The 21,458-nt window shown below is 40.4% G+C and overlaps 1 protein-coding gene across 1 annotated transcript in view; it reads right to left on the bottom strand.

Annotated features, from left to right (window-relative positions):
* The window catches only part of dlgap4b (discs, large (Drosophila) homolog-associated protein 4b), a 119,543-nt gene that overhangs the window by 39,792 nt on the left and 58,293 nt on the right, over positions 1-21,458 (bottom strand). Inside the window, 1 exon segment of the mRNA XM_051948165.1 lies at positions 8,377-8,425. The gene's annotated coding sequence lies outside the window, so the exon portion shown is untranslated.

Genomic DNA, 21,458 nt, shown 5'->3' with positions numbered 1-21,458 from the left:
ACACTGTCTTGGAAAAGATGTTAACCTAATGCTAACAAGCCCTCAGAAAAGCAGGAATCACATGTGGTGGGTTGTTAGCTTCTTAGAATTAGATTTGGATATGTTCAATCTGAACCCACTTTTAAGCTGAGGGCATAGCCTTGTACTACTTCATTTTAGAGTGTATTTCTATTTTTAGGAATAACACGGAGATGGTTGTCTGTTGCTCTGTGCTTCACACAGTGCAGCACATAGAGAGGGTTGTGGGTTGCAGCTGTGGCCTCCATCTCTAGATTCAGGGCAAATTTGAAGAACTAATGCAAACAGACAGAGAGATGTGCATGCACACACACACATGCACGAGCATATTTTTACGAATGCAAATATATTAAGATATTTGAATGCAAAGACACCATTTAAACTCTCACACAGAGAACCATCCTCCCTACACAGTGAGGCTCCAATTCAAAGGCCAAAAGATCCTGGTATTCTCCTTTATACTGACAGCACTATGAAAACCTTAGCTGGTGTCTGATTTCAAACCATCACATCAAATTAGAGCTGTCAGCTCGGGTTCTAATTATACAGTATGACCGAAAACACAGATATCATCAATCAGCATGAAAATCTGAAGCTCTGCTCAGCTTTCAGACAGTTTTTCATGTCTATGAGTAAAAGTGGGATTGACCCCCAGAGTGCAGACATAGTTTAACAAGGAAAAACTACAGAAAGCTTTATAAATGATCTCAAATCACATTCCTAACCTTCATCATAGGGAAGCTCTGTGCTGTCTGTGAGTTGCACATGAGCTATGAGCAGTCACCCACAGCCTGTTATGAACAACTGCAGTACAGTGATAAATCCCACCAGGATAAGCTTTAAACCTCACCCACTCAAAATGCCCTTGACCTGACACACAATAGCCATAGTTCAGTGCAACATATGCATGCAGCCTTGACCCCCGCAGAGGAAGCAGCGGTGCACAGAGGTTCCTCGCTGTGGAGGGGAACAGTGAAAAGTCACGCGAGGATGTGAGTGTTCGCCATGTGGTTGGAGGAGAGAGGACAAGGGTCTTCTCTGGACGACAAGTGGGTCAGACCTGCATTCCTGTCTCACAATCCCCATGTAACATCACAATAATACCCTAATGGGCGTCTGTCAACCTATCAACCCGTCAACAGTGCAGGGATGAGCCATTGTCATTACAACAGTCATAAAGGCAAATATGGCAGAGTTTCTTACTGCAACATGAAAATACATTTCTTGCAGAAGAAATCTTAATTTATGCTTTATTATGAAGAATCTATTTTAATACTGAAAACACTCACTGTGTCCAAAATCACCCACTGCTTCCTATGTAATAAACACTTGCTGAGCATTAAAGTGATATTTCAGACAGTTAGTAAACATCATCATTTTACATTCAACTGACAGCCTGCAAACAGCACAACAGCAATTTTCAAATATAAAAAGTGTGGTGCGCTGCATTGAGGAATTTCCAAGGGCACTATATGGCACATACACACCCAGCAAGCTGACACTCAAATGAAATGGCTGTCAGTAAATAAGGGGTACGATATAATAAACAGGGAGTGATAGCTGACACGGCCTGAATGAGTCTCAGGAGGAGTGGAATTTGCCTGTCCAGCATGAAGCAGACAGCATAAAACCAAAACTGTGGCTGGCTATGTAATTATATACAGAGCTTAGCTTAGATATTTTCTGTATTTGTTCTAAAGAAATATGACTCTTGAGGGTGATAACTGTGCTGTTTTTCTAAAGGATGTGTAAGTTGGCGACCTGTCCAGGGTGTCCCCTGCCTTCGCCCGAGTCAGCTGGGATAGGGTCCAGCACCCCCCGCAACGCTAATGAGGATAAAGCGGTGTATAGAGGATGGATGGATGGATGGATGTGTAAGTTGGCAGTTTTTGACAACAAGTTCCAGCATAACAGCTCGACTGTGTCATGATATAGCGGGCTTCATATCTGCAAGTTTGCATTGAGGAGTATTTTTGCTCCCTCGATGTAAACAATACTAAGGAGCCTTGAGTCATGCCAGCAGCTCACTGAGGCTGCAAATTACTTGGTGGTGCATTGATCTCAGAATGCTAACATGCTAACTGCTGATGAATGGGTGGTATAATATTACCATGTTCACCATGTTAATTTAGTGTGTTAGCATGCTAGGATTTTTCCATTTGACTAAGATGAGCCTCATGGGAATGTCATTAGTTTTGCAGATATTCCTTCATAAAATTTTGACCTGATGACAGCGTTAGATGAGAAATTAAGGGAACACCACAGGGATTATAATTTATCATGAGAGGGACACGAACCTCTGCAACACATCTCACGTTGCCATAGAGTTTAGTCTTATAAATCTTTTCATCAGCCACCATGTTCAGTCTACCAGTTGACCTCACAATGTCACAAAGAACATTTTTAGTCTTCAGATGGCCTTACTTGAGCTTAGGATCATTTGTAACTCACTCCATGGGGAGCCTTTCTAGCTGTTAAACTTGATTTATAGCATCAATTGCAGAGCTCCTTCTTTCTTGCTCATTTTTATCTCCACTGAGAGGTATATAGTTTAAAACCTCAGTTCACTTACTTTGTTTGTGTAAACCGTCTACATAAACTGGAACATTAAAAAATGCAGCCATTTATTGCTTCATAATTTTGTGCCTCCACCAACCAGTCGAGATGCAGTTTACATACATGTTCTCCCAGACCCGTGATTTATGTAGTGAATCGGGCTGCACAATACATCACCATGGGCACGATAGTGACATTGCAGGACGTGTAGGGTGGGAAAATAGGTCAAACATAACATGCTATAACTTTTGTGTACTGCTATAAACAGAAAGACAGTGATTTTGTTTTCATTTATTGTGGTTTTTAAAATAATTTTCATTTTAAGGGTTCTTGGATACACTACGGATTTTTCTTGTTGCACATGTGCACTGTGGAATTAGTGGAGAGTAAGAGTGAATATTGAAAAGGAGATTTGATTGCAAAAGGAGATGCAACATTTGTTGTATGAAAACATTTCGGCTACAGAGAGAATGTTGTTCACTAAAACCAGCTACCCTGTCGGCAGGGTCCTATGATTGTTGCCACCACATGAGGCAACATGACTAATTTGTTTGATCATGTAAATCAGCACCACAAAGCCCTGCATGATGAGTGCAAGGCCAGATCAGAATGTCATCCAAAGCAAGTACTATTGTGGATGCCTTTGCCAGTGTTACATCATATGAGAAATGTTCCAAACGGTTCACACTCAAAAACATCTTCAAAGTAAAAAGCCATTTCTTTTTGGTATAAATTTTAAATGCAGATACGTTTCCTTCTAAAATCACGATTTGAGAGGGAATAATCCTTTCCAGATAGTTATTCAAGTCATCTGGTAAAAATTCCTGTATTTTTTTTCATATTGCAATATATATCACAGAAAAACTAAGTATCACAGTATTGTATCATCTATCCACAGTCCAAAAACATGCAGAGGCTAATAGGTTATTCTAAACTGTCCATGGAAGTGAATGTGAGTGTGATTGTTTGTCTCTGTCCAGAGTGTCCCCTGCTTTCACCATAAGTCAACTGGGATAGGCTCCAGCCCTCCCACGAGCCTAATGAGGATTAAGTGGGGTATAGATAATGGATGGATGGATGGATGGATGGATCATCCAATTGTTCCAATATCTTGCAGCCCCACACGTGAAGACTCTGAAATAAACAAGTTCATTGAAAAAAACAAAAATCACATTAAAATGTTCCATGACAGTCGGCAATGCTTCAAATATGAATGTTGCTGCAAACAAGCTTTCACAATCATCATAGTTTCAAGGTGGGCACCAAAGACTAGTGCCACCAAATCAGTATCAGAGCAGTTTATCACTATCTCCCCTTCTTTACCAAATTATGGTGTTGAACGATAGCCAGAAAAATTGTCTTGCAAAACATTATAATGCCAAAGTGAAGTTAGCCTTTGACCTTTCGGATATGAAATGAGACCACTTCATTATTTTTGACCTATTGGATGCTTGCATGAATATTTGAGTTATGGACAAAAACATTTTCTGAGAGGTCACATTGATCTGAGACGATCAGTTCATCCTTCAGTCTAACTGAACAGTCATGCCAAGTTTGAAGAAATTTCCTTGACGTGTTCCTGAGATACTGCATTCATAAGAATGGGATGGAGGAGCAGACGGCCACATGGACAACCTGAAAACAAAATTCCTCCGGAGACATCGGTGCAGAGACATAAAAACATAAATCCTGGTACTTCGTTCTGGGAAAGTGAAGTTGCTCTATTCATGTGTTTGTACCCATGGAATCGAGGATTTGAAACGCTCCCCTGGGGCTGAGATGTTACTGACTCAATACACAGAAGAAAAAGAAGAAAATAGGACAACAGCGTTTAACAAGAGACAGGTGAAAAATGTACTGCATTTTGTTGTCATATATTCTGTCATTACCTGTTTTATTTCCATTCAGTTACCTACAGACGGTGTTTTGTACTAGACAAAGAAAATGAATGAATGTTGTTTCAGAGAATGATTTGCAAATTAGTGATGTTTTACTACATTATAAGCCTGCTTAATCAACAGTTTCCCATGAGGTTTTTCTTTCTTTTGGGGTTTGAATATCACCACTGAGACTCATTACCTTGTTAAACTGCACTAAAGCAGGTAATGTGGATCTCTGCTGATGTTGACCTTGACATAGTAACACAGAGTGACATTAATTAATTCTTTACATGTGCTGTTCACAGTGTGAGTGGGCTGTGTGTTTGTGAGCGAGCTCATCCTGATATATTAGAACGTATCCATTTAAAAAATGTTTTCTCTGGAGTGACTCATCTAAAAATACACAGATCTCAGAGGTAGCAGCACATCTCATCTCAGGGGGATAAGAACATTTCATTTTAGCTTTTCAGGTATCACAAACAACAAAAGACTGAAAAATGGGGTGGACCATACCACATTTCTAAACCTGTCAGCAGTCAACAGTAAATGGGACAAAACAGTACAATATGCTTTGGAAGTGAAATGCAGTTTATATTCAATATGTAGCTCAGCAAGTGCATTTTAACACTTACAAAGTGTTGCCACGCTTGCTTCTTACTATCGGTACACATAAGAGGCTTTTTAGTGGCACTGGATGAGCACTTTATGTTGCAAGTGTGCAGAGAGACACGAGTGAAGAGACAAAAGAAGAGCTGCCCATTCTCCTTCCCCTGGTGTGCAGACAGCTATGAGAGTAATGCATCAATCACACCTGTCCAGAACAACCCTGCTGAACTTCCTACATCCTCTTTTAGACAAAGCTCAGTTGTGATCACCGTGTTTCAGTACTGTGTACACATCCTTTCTGCCTTTCCTCTGCAAAGCTATCATTGATCTGATTATCCCCCGGCAAATGCTGCTTGTCTCCCTTTGACCTAAAAAAGAAAGTATGAATTAATCCGCCGCCGCGAATGTTGTATGATTACTGTGTCATCAAGCGACAGTGCACCTTTTGTGCACCGTTGCTGGACAAAAGCCGGTGTCAAATGCAACCTCCCGAGCCAATTCTGGCACCTCTAGCATGGCCTATTGTGAGTGTGATGTCTACTACACGCTCCCATCCTCGACCCCAGGGAGACTCCCATCAGGGGTGTTATGGGATGGATTGAGAGGAGACCTGTGATTGGAGCTTCCTGTTATCTCCTAACCGCAGCAACACAGCTGGCAGCACCCGCATTTCTGCAGAAAAGTGGCAATATGTGCACACGTGTTGCCCTGTGTGAGGCTTCAGCTGTGTCTATTCATGTGCCTGTGTTTATGAATGTCAAGAACTATATTTGCATGCTAATGCATGTCTATCTATGTGTGCGTGTGATAAAGGGAGTGTGGGTGTAAATATTAGAGAAAAGCTACAAAGACTGCATCTTGTATGTGTGTGTGTGAGTAGGTGTGTTTGCATGGGACTGAAGGACAGTGACAGTGAATATGTGCCAGTATTTGAGAGCTTCTCATGGTAAATTGAATGTGGCGCAGCTTATGGATAAAATTTCACATTTCCATTCAAATGACAGAGGAGGTGAAGGAGATGCTGACAAGACCCACAAGGGTATGGCAACAAATATGACAGAATCTTGCAGGTACAATGCTCAGTGGTCAAAGTAATAAGATCATGTTACCCCCGTTTTCATTCTATGATTAAGACATATCATGACTAGCCTAGCCGCGCTAGACCCATGTTTCTGAAGGCACAAGGGTCGAGGGCCGCTCGACAGGGAGGGAGGCGGGCTAAAAGGTTGTCTTTCAAATCACTCTGCAGCAATTGGGTAGGTATACAACCAATCAGCGCAACGAATAGGCTGACGTAGTTCAGAGAGCACCGGCGGATTGTGGCTAAGTCCCATTAGCTTCCCAACCAGCGGAGCCGCGGAGCCAACTGGTATATTAAGGATTTGCCATATCCCGTCGGCATAAGTCCAAATACGTCTTTCTTCTCAATGAAACACTTCAGTGCCATCCTTTGTTTATCTTTCAAGTTGAATTTTAGCTTCATATCTTTAAGGGCTGTGGCCAAAGCCGAGTCGAAAGATAACTGTTCATTGTGCGCCGGTTGTTTCTGTCAGAATCGTCGTGCCTCTGTCGTCACTTACTTACGCCCGCCTTCTGACTCTACACTTCATGGTGATTCGTCCGGCCAGTTTTAGGAGAATCCAGCCTCGAGCCTTATGGAGGGTAACTAGACTCACCCTGGCAGAGAATTAAATTCGTTGCCATGGGTTGTCTAGCGCGGCTAGGCTATATCATGACTGTAGTGGAGTTAAACCAGACCTGGACTAAAAGCCTCTATAGAAAGTCATTTCTGTTTTGACACTTCTTTTGGACTCACTGAGTTTTGGAAATGTGTAGAAAAAAACTGCAAGCTGTTTCCCTCTTTTTTCAGTAATTTTGTAGAAATTAATGTCTGACCATGACAGATTAAATCGCTGGAGTCAAAACAAACCTATTTGCATTGTAGTCCTGCACAGTCAAACTATTCTCTGACGCTGACACAGTGCTGTGTAGAATGGTCTGGCTGCACCTCATTATCAATCTGCCAGAGCAGGTGACATGCTTGTAGTTTTTTAAACCAATCACAAATGTCTTGGTCAAGGCTCAGGGAGGGATGCTGTGACAATGTTCTCTCAAAATAATGACGGGAGGAAAAAAATCTAAACCTGCAATCTACATTAACGTCAGCATGTAGCTCTAAAGAGTAACAATCAGGAGTTAGTGGTGAACAAAACAAATTTAGAGAGTGTGAATTTACAATTTACATTTATTAGCTGGCCGGCAACACAAATCCAAATTATGCTGCTCAGTGTGTTTACCGTAAGTTCAGCTCAGTTCAGCTAAAAACTGAAAACCTGAAATTTTGATCACAGCTGAGTTCACTAATGGCTTCATGGTGCAGAGTCTTTGCTTTTCATTCAATCAGGTTACAGCAAGTGGTTTATTTCTGGCGAATCTTTTAACAAACAGGCAGAATAAAGTGATTTTAAGCTTAGATTTGGTTAAGCTTCCCCATGGAACTGCATGTTTAAACACGATGAGTTCGTGGACTTTTCAAAAGTTGAAAATCCAATGATACTTTCTGTGTTTACTGTTTTTGGCTCAGATATGTGGCCTCATTTTTTTAAAACCCCGCTGACAGGTTTTGGGGTTAGGAGGGTCAAGGAAAGAACATTATAAAAAGCTAATGTTTTGGGTGTGTATGTAATTTGAACTGGAGTTTACTACAAACCTTAATCTACTTATAAATGATAAAAAAATAATCTGTAACCTTCTACCTCAAATCTCAAGCTCACATCTGTAGTGCTTCCCAGCTTCTTATCTTTGCTGTAAGCAGTACTTGCCGACTACACGAACTGAGGAACTGCTTCAAAGTTACAACCCTATTTTCCAGGTGTACAGAGAGTCAGCCTTGCTAGGCTTTAAATGGAAGCGCTGACACTTCTGGGAAAACCCACTGGAAAGTCTCACAGCCTCATCCATTATTGATAGTGCCTTAAGCCTTCCCTGTGCTTGAGATGACAACCTAAAACCAGAAGTGGCAAATCCATAGCATATCACAGAGGGTAGGGGTTTGAAATCTGAATTTCACTGGCTTCTCTGGCAGTGAGTCATCCTTTGATGTCCCATCAGTGTGTTTGCAGGGAATAGTAATCAGCTACTAATAAATGATGTCAGTGGCGAATCCTGTCCCTGCTGGTCTGCTAAAGTTAAAGGTCGGAGGTTCAAGGTTGTGGCGTGCATCAGTGTTTGTATACTCAATTACAACTTTCAGTCAGTTTAATTAATTTAAAAGCAACATTACCAGCTGAGTGCTGAGGTCAGCCAAGGGACTTACATTGGCAGTTCATTTCTCAGAAGCCTCGATCTGAGTAGGGGGAGGTTTCCTGGAAGAGATACAAGGAAAACTGTGTCAGCGTTTATGCATGTTATGAACCCATACAGCCACGTCATGCTTTACTGACAAGAAAACAGCAGCTATTTTGCGACAGAAACACAGTGACGTGTACATGCAGGCTTGCACAGAATGGAGGATAAGGCTTTGCCATGCAGCATTGCAAATCGGGATAAAATAATCTGATTGAGAAGCGGCGCCTCAGGGCAACTTGTATGCAGGCTCAGGCCAGCAAAGAAGCAAAAATCTCCACTTTGTTGTCTACTTTCCTATTGTGTGCCCTACTTTTTTTCTCTTCCTCCTCTCCCACGACTTGGAGGGTAGTACAAAGGCACCGACTCGATCTGGCACATTTCGGTCCCACTCATCTATATTCCAGTTGCTTTTAAAACACCTGCACTGTTACAGAAGGTATGACAATGTTGAATCAGTGTTCTTTTCATATCGTCCACTCACCATTTGTCCTGTGTGATATAAGAGAGGTCAGTACTTGGAAACAAGACTGCTTGTGTGCACCAGAGTTCCTTCTGACAGGTTTTTTTTTTCTCTTGTTGCTTGTGTGAAGCGTGGCAGAGAAGGAGTTCAAGCTCAGCACCAACTACAAAAGGCTTTGACAAGTGCCATCTAAAATCTGTGGGAGCCTCTCTGAGGCCATGCATCAAACTGCATCCCTGAACTCTTATTTTGCATTATGGATCCATCTTTTCCTTCAAAATTCAGTTAGAAGATGCCTTTGTTTGTCAGTCCCACACGTATTAAAATATACAGCATGTGGAAAGACACAACCTTGACATTACTATTCAAACGCTGCAGTGTTCAGTATATTAAACTAAGTTTTGATCTGTTTAAATACATTTAATTCAAAGAATCACAACTAATGGATGATCTCTTTGATATTTTTAAGCATTCATGTGGTGGAAGCATTTTATGGTGAAAGTACACAAAAAAGAGTGGATTGCACATAAATAACACAAGAATTCATGGCAAATGAACATAATGTGTCCACTCAGGAAGTGTTTTTTGTTTCTGCATGTACATGAGACAGTAAAATATCTTCGATGTGAAGTGTATTTCTCATTCTACACTCATACAACATGTTTATTATTTCATTTTGAACAAAAGACAGATTCTGTGCAGATGCATCTAGAGAAGTTTCTTCATTGGAATCAAAACATAAACACACAAACACTGCTGGCCCTTTGTCTCAATATGTGACAGCGCAGTTACCAGAATATTAATGTTATTTTTAATAGTTAAACAAACTCTGATTGTGCTATACGAAGTGATTTACTTACAAGTATCAGTGTGTAATCATTTCATCACACTAAGAAAACTCACACCAGACCTTCGGACCTCCTGAACTGTGTTTCACCAGAATGGCAAAAAACCTTGTCAAAAAATAAGTTAAAAAAATAATCAGTGAGATTTTTTTCTGATCTGCTTTGGTAATGTTAGGTTTGGAAAACAAAAACACATGGTGACCTTCAGATAAAATTCAACAGTAATTACTATCTGCTAGGAACTGAGCTCCTCTCTCTCCTTTATGTTTTGTGATACAGATGATTATTTAATTTCCATATTTGTTTCTAAGCCGCAACACTCTTTCTTCACAGGGTCCTTGGCAACTAGATTATTTTCAATTGTTTTTCTCTGTAAGGACCAAAGAATATATTTTAAAGAATGTGTCTTGAAAAATTATGACACATTTTTTAAGCATGTTCTGTTATTTTATTGATTGTGTCAGTTTGCACAAGCAAACTATAATTTCTTCAGACGTTCGAATGCCCAGAACGCTGCACTTTTGTAACCTTAAAGTGTTTGCCATTTTCACGGGCAGCAGGGAGTTAGTGGTGGCCTTTAACATTGCCTGCCACTTGTCAGGCCCAGAAACCCAAGCTACTATTTCAGGTTACAAAAGGTTACAAAGGACAGTTCAGGCTCCTTTAAAATATTAATACAGGGAAAAAAAAGCTAATTCTGGCCATATGGGCTGAAATGAGGAATCTAAGAAATGAAACCAAGAGACAGTGATAGCATGGAAATGAGATGATGTCCCTCTGGTTGGCTGGTTGGTTGGATTAACCGACCGCCCTTCAGCCGCATTCAGAGGCGGAGGCTCTACAAAATGTCATGTTCCTAAGCCACACGATTCAGAATGTGCCACAGACACACAGCTCAGCCTTGAACATCCACAACCATTGTAAAATGTATGAAAACAGCTGCACCAATATGGTAAGCTTTGATTTTTGGGACAGAATCAACAAACACAAAACTCAAAAGTGCTGTGACCTTTTGCAATAAAATGTCAAGAAAAATTGCAAAGACACACAAACACACACACCTCTTAGTAGTGTTAAAGGTCATCTCGTATTGGCTGTAGAATGTTTTTCAAAAGCATCTAAATGACTGCAGTCTATAGCAACAACAGTTAGCAATATGGATCACATTGATTTGACAGAGAAAAAAGGGGATTTCAAAGTAAGTAAGCCAAAGGAAGTGAATGATTAAGTTTTTCCATGTCCAGCTGAAGCTACATCAGGAAGCATTAGGATTCTGTGAGAACAGATACTCACACATGTTTGAGTGATGCTTCAAACAGGAGACAAATGAAAGGTACTTATGGAATTTTACAGACTGAATTGTGAATAGGATTCCTGCCAAAGCACTCTTGTCTCGCTTCACTGCCTGCTGCACATTTGAAGGCTTAATGTCAAACTTTACTTCACGGCACTGGGTTTGTCAGGGCTGCTGTGAGATAAATTAGAAATGAGATTGGGAAACCGATTGAGGCATCGGGCTGATTGGACTCTTCATTTTGAGAATGCATTATAAATGTCTGCTCACTGGCTGAGGGGAATCTCACTCATTGATGGAATGCATCGGACTGCACGTATGCATGCAGTGGCAGTCCTGCTGGAAACTGGACTCGATTGAGAAACGATTACATGAGATTAGATGTTTCAGATTTTGCAGCTAAAGTGCATTGAAAACTGAAGATCACTTTTTATTTTCTTTACTGCAGCAAAATCCAGTTTAAACTTGGGGAAAACACTTACTTGTCAAACATTCTTGCACACTGTACACTGCAGTGAAGTGGTTTGGCTGTACATAATATTATGCTATAGGTGGAGCATAATGTTGAGCTGTAAAGAACTATCATGAGCTCTTGAAAGTCATTATGGTGTGTCTGTCCAAGGACAGTGTGATGTTTGCTGAAGCAGGAGTTGTGTTACAAGGCAGCCAGACTGTTAAAGATTAGAAGAAATGTTTCATCGTGATTAAAACATTGCAGTTCTTCCCATTTATACAGAAGCCACCTGTTTGTTTTGTTACAGCAGGAATTTCAGATGAGCTAGCACATTCCTCACTTTTTTTCCCTGCTGGAAAACCACAAGGAGCTGCAGCTCAAGCAGTCAGAGTTAAATGTTGACAGGAAAGTCAATTCATTTAGCAAAATCTCCATAAACAAACACAAATTGCCATAACTAATATTTCTCTATAAAATTTTCTGGTGTCTACGGGCACTGGTGCAAACCAAGTCAGGCTTAGACGGCTGCAGTGTGGAAAAGAACTTCAACACATTACTAATAGAAAAAACACAGAATCGATTTAGTTCAATATAGTGCAGATTCACAACATATATCATCTCACAGCGCTTAGCACAGTGAGGTACAAGTTATGAATTATAAACAGAGAACAGAAAAAAACAACAATCCAAAGTTGCCTTTGGATTTCCTGTCAGCGATGATGGGAAGGAGGGAAAAAAACCCTGAGAATAGGAAGGAGGAAAAACAAAAAAAAATTCAGACAGAACCAGAAACCAGGCTCAGGGTGGGCGGTCATCTGCCTCGACCGGTTTGATTAAGTGCTTTAATACAGAAAGCGTCTGCAGTGATCTGAGACGTAACATGTTCATCTACAACCCACATCATATACTTTTTCAAACCTTAACCAAAATGCTTTTGTTTTGTCAACAAAAAGCCCACTGTTGTGACCTTTATACACCCAAAAAATTCCACTTCAACCACCTCCACTGATTTTCATGGCGTTTATGAATGTGGTGCGTAATTCTTCCAAATAAAATGCTGAGTCTAATGTGAATCTGGCCAGTGATTAAACAGTACCTAGACGTAATTGAGAAAACGATTTACTTGCACAGAAATGTAATTTCCTGGAGAAAAGACAGGGTCGTATATTAATGATTCAGGTCCTGAAATGATTTAGAGGCAACTGCATGGACATATGAGTTTGTGTTGAGTTTTACCAGAGTGGAACATGTAAAGGATGGCTGGAATCAGATTTTAAAATGAAACAAAACAGAAATTAAAAAACAAAACAAAGCCACGAATATGCTTGAACAGGATGGATAATTGTGACATCTTATTTATAATATGGATACACTTCCATGTATACAAGCTACAGATGCAAAAAAATATGATTGTAAGTAGCACGACAGAAGACTCGCTGTAAATAGTCGTCTTAACATGATGGGGAAAATATTTTAGACTTTTGCTTTTGCTACTAATCTCTGCAGACATTTGAAGTTGCTTAGGATTTATCCTGAGGTCAGTTCCAGATGATTTTACTGTTCAACTTAACATTCTGCAGATCTTGACCAATCATGTAGCCGTGTTGGTAGATTTAAATAACTGATTAAGTTTTTGCTGGTCAAAGATTACAGTTCAAACACACATAGTTCAAACCTGTTGCTGCGTGTGGATAAATTATGAACCTTAAGAAATTTCCTCAGTGAAATTAAACAATGTTTATTCACATATCAGTCTGCATAAATGGAAAAAAAATGTAAAGAAAAGAAAAAAATACACTTTTTTTTGGAGTTGAGAGGTCTGTCTACATGCGCCTCTGCTTGCTACAGCCAACAAAATTACTCTGTGTCTGCGATAAGAGATGGTCTGAGAGGGTTTTAACGTAAATGCAATTTCATGCTAAAATGAACACAAGATTGCACAAGACTGAGCTACCTAATCAGTACACACACACCCACATACACACACACAAATACCAAACAGGTGCAAACACACAAAAAATAATGTGAAAGAAAAGTTGCATAAAAAGGGAAAACGAACCTTGCATTTCCGTTCAAAAGTTCAGCGACGCATAAACTGTGCATAAAGAGTTGCTCTTAAAGTCTGAAAGTCTTTTCACTACACACTTTTTTAATCTTACACTAACTGCTACAATGATGGCCACCTATCTTAGAGTACACAGATAAAGTAACAACACTTCCAAGCAGAGAAGGCACATTTTTTGGTGGTTCTCCATAAACATCAATACTATACCAAGCTGTCACTTGACAAGGAAGTGCTTTATTCGACCTATACGCTCAAGACCTGTTAAAATGCAGGAATGTGAGACCAAAAAAAATGGAAGTAACATGCTCTAAATCAAACAATCCATTGCCATAAGTTTTCAACCGTGAAATCCAATTACGAGACGCATAATGAGGCAAACAGCATTATTCAAAGGCTCGGACCGCAGCAAGTCAGTTGTTCACCTAGTTACATATTTGTTGCAGAAGCTGGTGAAAAGGCCAACAGATATGAGGGTCCTTTAGAAATGTGTTGGGCCATTCCATCAGGAAGAGGAGAACTTATACAATTTGTAGTATTCAGTGAGCAGATGGGAAGCAACTTAAGTGTGACTGAAGATGAGTCCCACAAGTGAGGCAGTGTGACAACGCTTTTGGTAAGACTCACACACTCAGTCCCAAAATCTCTGCATGTTCTAATTATGCTAATGACTCAGTAACTGGCAGCAGATCTGGCAACTGGATTAAATGTGGTCACTGCAATAATGAAAGATGCATGTGTGTGTGTGTGTGTGTGTGTGTGTGTGTGTGTGTGTGTGTGTGTGTGTGTGTGTGTGTGTGTGTGTGTGTGTGTGTGTGTGTGTGGATGTTTGTGTGTGTGTGTGTGTGTGTGTGTCTATGTGAGGGAGGGAGGTGTGTGTGTGCATACACCAACATATGCTAAAATTATTCTCATTTATTAATGTTAAAGGGGAACTTCAGTTTTTTTCAACCTGGGGTCCATTTTCATATGTCATTTCATACATGTGAGTGATGGAGAAATGAATTTTCGAGATAGCTCCAGTATTTAGCCAGGCAGGCAGCTTAGCAGCTCAGCTAGCAGCTCAGCTAGTGAAATATATGGGGCAACTTGCCCCCCCCGCGTCAAAGTCCACCCTAACGTGCTTTTTTCCCCAAACTGAACGGCTCGGATAGTCTCAACGAGTGAGAAAAAGAAAGCAAATCTCATTCCGAAATCGCGCGAGTTGCCCCATACTTTTCGCTAGCTAAGCTGCTAGCTGAGCTGCTAGCTGAGCTGCTAGCTGAGCTGCTAGCTGAGCTGCTAAGCTGCCTGCCTGGCTAAATACTGGAGCTATGTCGAAAATTCATTTCTCCATCACTCACATGTATGAAATGACATATGAAAACAGACCCCAGGTTGAAGAAAAACCGAAGTTCCCCTTTAATTTGAAAATGGCCCTTTTGAATTGCTTTGGTCTTGAAATATATATACTTTTAGTGATAAAATCTTGCAGCAGTGTGTCGAGGCAGCTTTTCAACCACTTGCCCCCTGATATCTTTTATTTCATGAAAAGCAGTAATTTGGAGATTAACACACTGTTAATAGATGTAATCAGAATTTGCTGAGGAATGAGGAGCTGGTGTTTTCTAGAAAGTTAATCTCAGCAAACATTATGTTTCTGTATTTAGCATTTTGTGTCTTTCAGTGAACAGATGCTGCACTGTTGACAATGATTTGACTGGGATTGTAATTGTTTTCTCTGGATCTTCGATCAGACAGTATTTTGAGCAATGCAGACGAGCTATGCTCAAGTTGTTATACATGCTTTTTGTCTCATTTATTGCTCGTTACATGCCTGTTTTCATATCATTTTAAATTATGGCCTGCAAGCATAACTCATCCCATTAGCAGTAATACTCTGTGTCATAAAAATGAATCAGTAGAGTACATATTGATATGTCTGTGGTAATATGAGGGAAATAATATGTGAAATCCAAAAGTAATGAGGTTACAATAGAAACAATGTGGAATCTGAAAAGATTATGCTGTAGGCACAAATTAAATAAAGCTACTGAGCAACAAAGCTGCTGTACAAGATTGATTTTAGCGGGTAGTTACTATGGTTGGAAACAATATTATGTACTGTAGAGCAAAGAGTTCCTCACATTTAAGCTCAACATTTTGAAATCTTCACATCTGAAGTTGCACAGTGACAAAACTAAATAATAAACATTGGAAAAATTGAGCCACAAATTTCTTGTAAAAGATTAAATTTGCTTCTTTATTTGGATCAAATTAAAATATTCTTTCACTTGAACATTTCAGGGATTCTTCTGGCTACTAGATCTCAATGAAAGCACAGAGCTCCATCACTGCAGCACATCACAATGCGTTTGAGGACGACCGCCTGTTTTCATATGCGTCCTTTGAACTTCCTCCATGCTCTGAGCAGGGGGGTGAAGAACAGAGAGAAAGAGGGAAAGAAAGTGTTGGAAAAACAGCCAGCTCAGGCCGTCCTCAGGGCTAAAAGTCACGCACAAGAATAAGTTGAAAATAAAGCTCTTTGAGTGAATGCCAAGTTTCTGCTCTTGCCCATCTTTAGAACTTTAATGAGTTTGCAATTTGGTTCCAAAACTTTCAAAAAAAATCATTACGTCTACAGGGGATGCAGTATCAGTGCTCGTTAAGGATCAATTGGTCTTTTCCTTTATTTCATTTCATAGACCTTGAGCAAACACACAAAGAAAATAAATTATTTGACTTCAATAGCACAAATATTCATTTCTCTGTACCTTTAAAAAAGAAGTTTTCAATGCCGACAAACTCATACAATTTCAGTTCTTAACAAATACCAGAACTCAATGGCAGAAAATAGTAACTGAAGACTTAATTCATGTTTTGGGGGAGCAGCGCTACCCTGATCAACCTGTACTGTCCTTAACCTCCAACCTGACACTCAATAGAATTTTTCTGCTTGTATTTCTGTGGTTTGGAGTTTAGTTTTCATTTCTGAATGCATGGACATTCACATATTCTTCAGTGACTGTTTCATCTCTACCAGAGCCGCGTTAAGTTACAGATACTGCAAATCTGTTGCTGCTTCACACTTAACGTTTTCCTCAGGATGCTTTAATGTGAAGAAGCAATTGGAAATTCAGCATGCATATTGAGTAGTTAGCTGAGCTTCATAAGTGGACCAGATAAACAACTTGGCAGCGTAGCTCCACCGGCTGTTTGGATCAGCTCGGCACAACTAAACCCACCACAGTAAGAAAAAAAATGTTGATTGTTAACTTAATGGTCAACTTTTTTTTTTAACAGTGTTAAGACATTGAGCGCTTGGGCTATTGGGTTCACTATTTGAGAATGCAGGAAATTTGGAGTTCACACTTTTTTAAAAATACATTTGTAGAAGGTGAGAGAGTGTCAAACAGTCTTATCGACCCCACACAATCTGTCTCTGACAAGCTATATTTTCATTTTTATAATAGAGAAGTTAAGTTCTCGAGGAACCTGGGAAAACTGATTTCTAAAAAAACTGGAAGTAAGGTTTGTTTTGTCCCTAAAATCAAAAGGTTACAGTCGATTAGCCCTCCAAAGTAATTAGAGAGACCATTTAATTAGAATAAATAAGTCTTGAAATGCCAGTCCGTTATCCAGAACGCTCAGCTTAAGCTGGGCAAAGTTCATTCCCAGTCAATCAATAGATCTTTTTCAACTCTTTTTGAGCTTTGTTGTTGCAGTATAGAAAAGAGACGAGCATTATGCAGTGTGATAAAAGACAAACTGGTTCTGTTTACTCAACATACATTATACTGCAAACACCCATTGACCAGCTAGTCAATATTCCAATCAAGGCTGCAGAATTGGATTGCCTGAGCTGTGAGTAACTGTTGCTGTTGCACATTAAAGCCCCCAGTGTGTTGTATTCTTAAGGTCTATTAATGCCTTTCTACGTCTGCATGTCTCCCTGACATAAATTCTGTCACCCATCCGAGTTGGTGAGGGTCTCTGTGGTCGTCTCCGCAGACGTGTGCCTGTAACACAAACTGATTACATGTACACTGTGTGAATTGTGCAGCAGGTAAATAAAATGAATACTTGTTTTGAAAAGAGGCTGTGCGAGAACTGTTATCCACATCTTTATAATTTGAAGTTGTAATTGAAGTTATAAACTTTGGAGGCACTTTATTTGGACATGTTTCCTATTCATTGGGGCCAAACACAGGGAAAAATTCATAATTCTCCAGGAATCTGGTGATATATCTGCCCACTGTGCTACTGCAGTAGTTTATTTCATAGCTCTTGCTCTACCTCAGGAAAATCCATATTTACCACACGGTGCAGCACAAAACTGTAACTTGCTGCTACATCCTGTACAAAGCATAAAATCACAGTCAGACTCTCAGCTCTTCTGTGTTTGACTGTTGAAAAATGCAACATGTCAACGCATCAGACCGATGTGTACTTTTTTAAGTATGATTGTAGTATGAGTGTGTGTCCTCATTCAAAGTCTGTACTGGTCACGCAGATGTAGAAACCATGAATGTGTGAACATTAAATATGACATACTGTATGTCTTGGAATATTCTCCCTTTAGCAAATCCTTATACTTTTCAGCTGTGGACAGTCGAGTGGCAGACGGTATAAATGGAGACTGCTGGTAAAATGCAGCCTGACTGTGAAAGCAGCATGCTAGCTCTGCAGGACCTGGCTCAGGAGAGAGAGATGCACTGCCTTCAGCTAACACACACACACACACACACACACACACACACACACACACACACACACACACACACACACACACACACACACACAATGAGCATACTGTACATGTGCAGGGATGTACGCAAAAAGTGAAAATAAAACACACAGAAACATACAACACATTGACATATATACAGTTGCACAAAAACACAGAAACATGCATCCTGGGAGACACACTTGCACATTATCACCCAAATACACAAGGGACAATGGAGCAAGAACTGAAGGCAGACAACACACGTCTCTATCTGCCTGTCCGTCCAGCTCTCTGGGGCTACAGCTGCAGCAAAAAGGGTGAAAACTCAAAGACAGAGAGAAAAAGAAGTTTTGGATCACAGACATGCAGACAGATGACCAGAGTCTCGGGCGACCATTGACAAATGGATAGATGGAGCACTGAGGAAGAGGATGGAAATAGTGACTGGGGCTAAACAGACATTTCTTCAGAGTTTTTAAGTGCTGATTTTTATATTTGCTTCAGAGTATAGAATGGTGAAGGGATGATTTACTGCCTACTCAGAATTATGTGATTGAAAGCAGCGAGGTGAAATTAATGGTAGTAAAAGCAACACTTTGTCACAGTAAAATACTGTGAGTCTGTCTGTGTGTGTATGTGGGCAGCAAATAAAGCATGCAGACATAATCTATTATCTTCTCAGATTCAGAAGCTTGTGTGTGTTTTGTGAATGGATTGTGCAGTTGTGTGTGTTTGTTTCATAACTGTTTCATCAGAGATTAACTTAAACCGCTGTCAATGTTTAATGAGGATGTCATCCAGTCTTTTATTGATTTATTATATTAGTCCACAAACAGTGCTCCCTATAGCCTGGATGTTCTGGCTAAATGGGCCAGTAGCCTCACATAGGAGCAAACAGAAGGTTTCAGGTGAAGTCGCATTAAGGACAGACATGCCAAGAATCAACAACTGATACTTTTCTGCCAGAATGTTGCAGGATCCTGAATATTTAACATTTTTGCATATGGCTGAGGAACAAACCTCAGTCTTTTTTTCCTACTACAGCATTAGCACGATGTTGTATTGTGACAGTTATAGATTTCACTCAGGTGCAACAGTCCCAATAAATGGCATCAGTCTGCACAAACAGATTTCCATTATTAGTTGGAGCAAAACTAAGAAGCTGAACCAAAGCAGTGGGCTGGTTGACCAACATTATCATTCCTAGAGCTCTGCTGTCAGTATGAGCAATAAAAAGGCAGAGGCAGACTGCAAATTAATGTCCACCTGCTGTACTAAAGGCATGTCAATCTGCTGTTCTGAGCTTATGCAACCTTGTCATTGACTACAGCAGTGTGACAACAGGTTACAGCTCCCAGCCAAGCTCTGAAACAACCAAGACAAATTCATGCCAGTGAAGCAACCAGGGAACAATGTGGCCATTCTGCCTCTCAGCAAGGTTGCTGAATGGCAATGTGGGTAATGGTTGGTGCGCCTCAGGTTAACAAGTGTCCACATCAGACCAACCACTGTGGGCGAATGTGTGGTTTCACCGGGAACAAGATTATTTCCCATGCGGTGAGAGGAGCATGTAATAAAAACATCACCAGAGAGATGTGCAGTGATGAAGTTCTATTTTCAGCTGTATACCAAGGTGTGAATACAATCACATCACTAAAAACAAAGATGCAGTATGACGCAGAAAATTTTCAATTATGTCAGTAGGTAGCAGCCATTAACCTGCCTTTACTGGTATTAAACTCAGTGCTGTCTTTATTGCAGGATGAGCTTCAGGAGACACTTTTCAAGCCCCAGTGGGAGACATAGATATATATGTGTAACAGAATAAGCCCCATTCAATTACAGCCCCTTGATAGCCATAGCATTACCAATGATGCTATTACCGCTGTCTGGAATATGGCCGTAGGTACTGCCAACAATCTGGCTATGGCTCTGACTCTCCATTTAACATCCTGTTTATTGGTTTAGAGCAGATGCTGAAGACAAAAAGTCAAACTTCATTCCTTCCCTGCCACTGTGATATTGTTAGGCTTGGACATAGTGTCACTGAGCCCTTTGCAAGTCACAGGCCAGCAACTTGGACATTTGAAAAGAGAACAGTGTACAGAGAGCACAGAAGAAAATAGGCTGTGAGGGGAGTAAAACCCTAACTGAAACAAATGACGTGCTTGTAACACCTGACCAGGCAGTGCAGATTTGTGAGAAGTAAAAGATAGATGAGTGTCAGTGGGGAATGCTTGCACGAGAGGAGGGAATTGAATTTCACAGAGGCAAACAAGATGGATGGATGCAGACCAAGCCACAGTATCTCCACGCCTCGTGGCTCTGCTGTGAGATACCTCAGAGAGGTCGGTGAAAGGAGAGCCGGCACGTCACATTTAACAGACAACAAGAAGGGAGGCCAGGCATGCTGGAAAGTAGGACAAGAACAGGCTGGCCTACTGTAAAAGCCCATGGGATGCTCACAGATAAAGAAAGACCACTCAGACTGACAGCAGAGTGCTGCATTTACTGAGCCGCAACAATAGCCTGTTAAGACAGCTAGACAGCAGGAAGGCAGCATGTGTGATTATAAGCTTTTATTAAAGTTGCTTGTGCTATTTATATTGGCTGCAGCCATGGATTAGTTACCTGCTATATTACAGGTTTCATCTTAAGTTAAGCATTATTTATTGTTTCCCTTTTCACAATAGCGGTGATTCTAAGTGACTGCTGTAATGGCTACTGAGACCTTTGAGACAGTTTCAGAGTCTTAAAATATCTGAAATCAAATCCTGCATATATTCATGACTGTTTCAGAAACTTGACATGTGACACACTGACATGCAATTAATTTAACACCCTCAAGGTTGTTCCAGTTCGAGATCCCCGAAGGCAGCATGTGTCAGAATTATGATTTTGTGCTTGTCTGACCTGGAAAAGACCCATATGTAGTCGCAAAAGAACTTTACTGGGTTAAAAAGTCACATCTCTTCAAAATCCATAATTCAACAAACAATGCAATCCAATTAGATTAATCTCTCCGTTTTTACAGAGATAATGTCAAAGAATAAGCAGCTTCAGTAAACCACTTTAAGTGAAGAAAGAGGGACAGAAGGGCACAGAGACGAATGTAGGCTAAGTACAGAATGGTCTCAATAAGCTTTTCCTCAGAATAATGGTCTGTAAATGGTCCATGTGTGCCCTGCAATCTGCTTTGTGTTTTGCCTCTCAATAAGGATGCGCAT

Source organism: Acanthochromis polyacanthus, chromosome 5 (assembly GCF_021347895.1).
Source record: "Acanthochromis polyacanthus isolate Apoly-LR-REF ecotype Palm Island chromosome 5, KAUST_Apoly_ChrSc, whole genome shotgun sequence".
In the NCBI taxonomy this organism is placed as follows: domain Eukaryota; kingdom Metazoa; phylum Chordata; class Actinopteri; family Pomacentridae; genus Acanthochromis; species Acanthochromis polyacanthus.
This window is presented reverse-complemented; position numbering and strand designations above follow the sequence as displayed.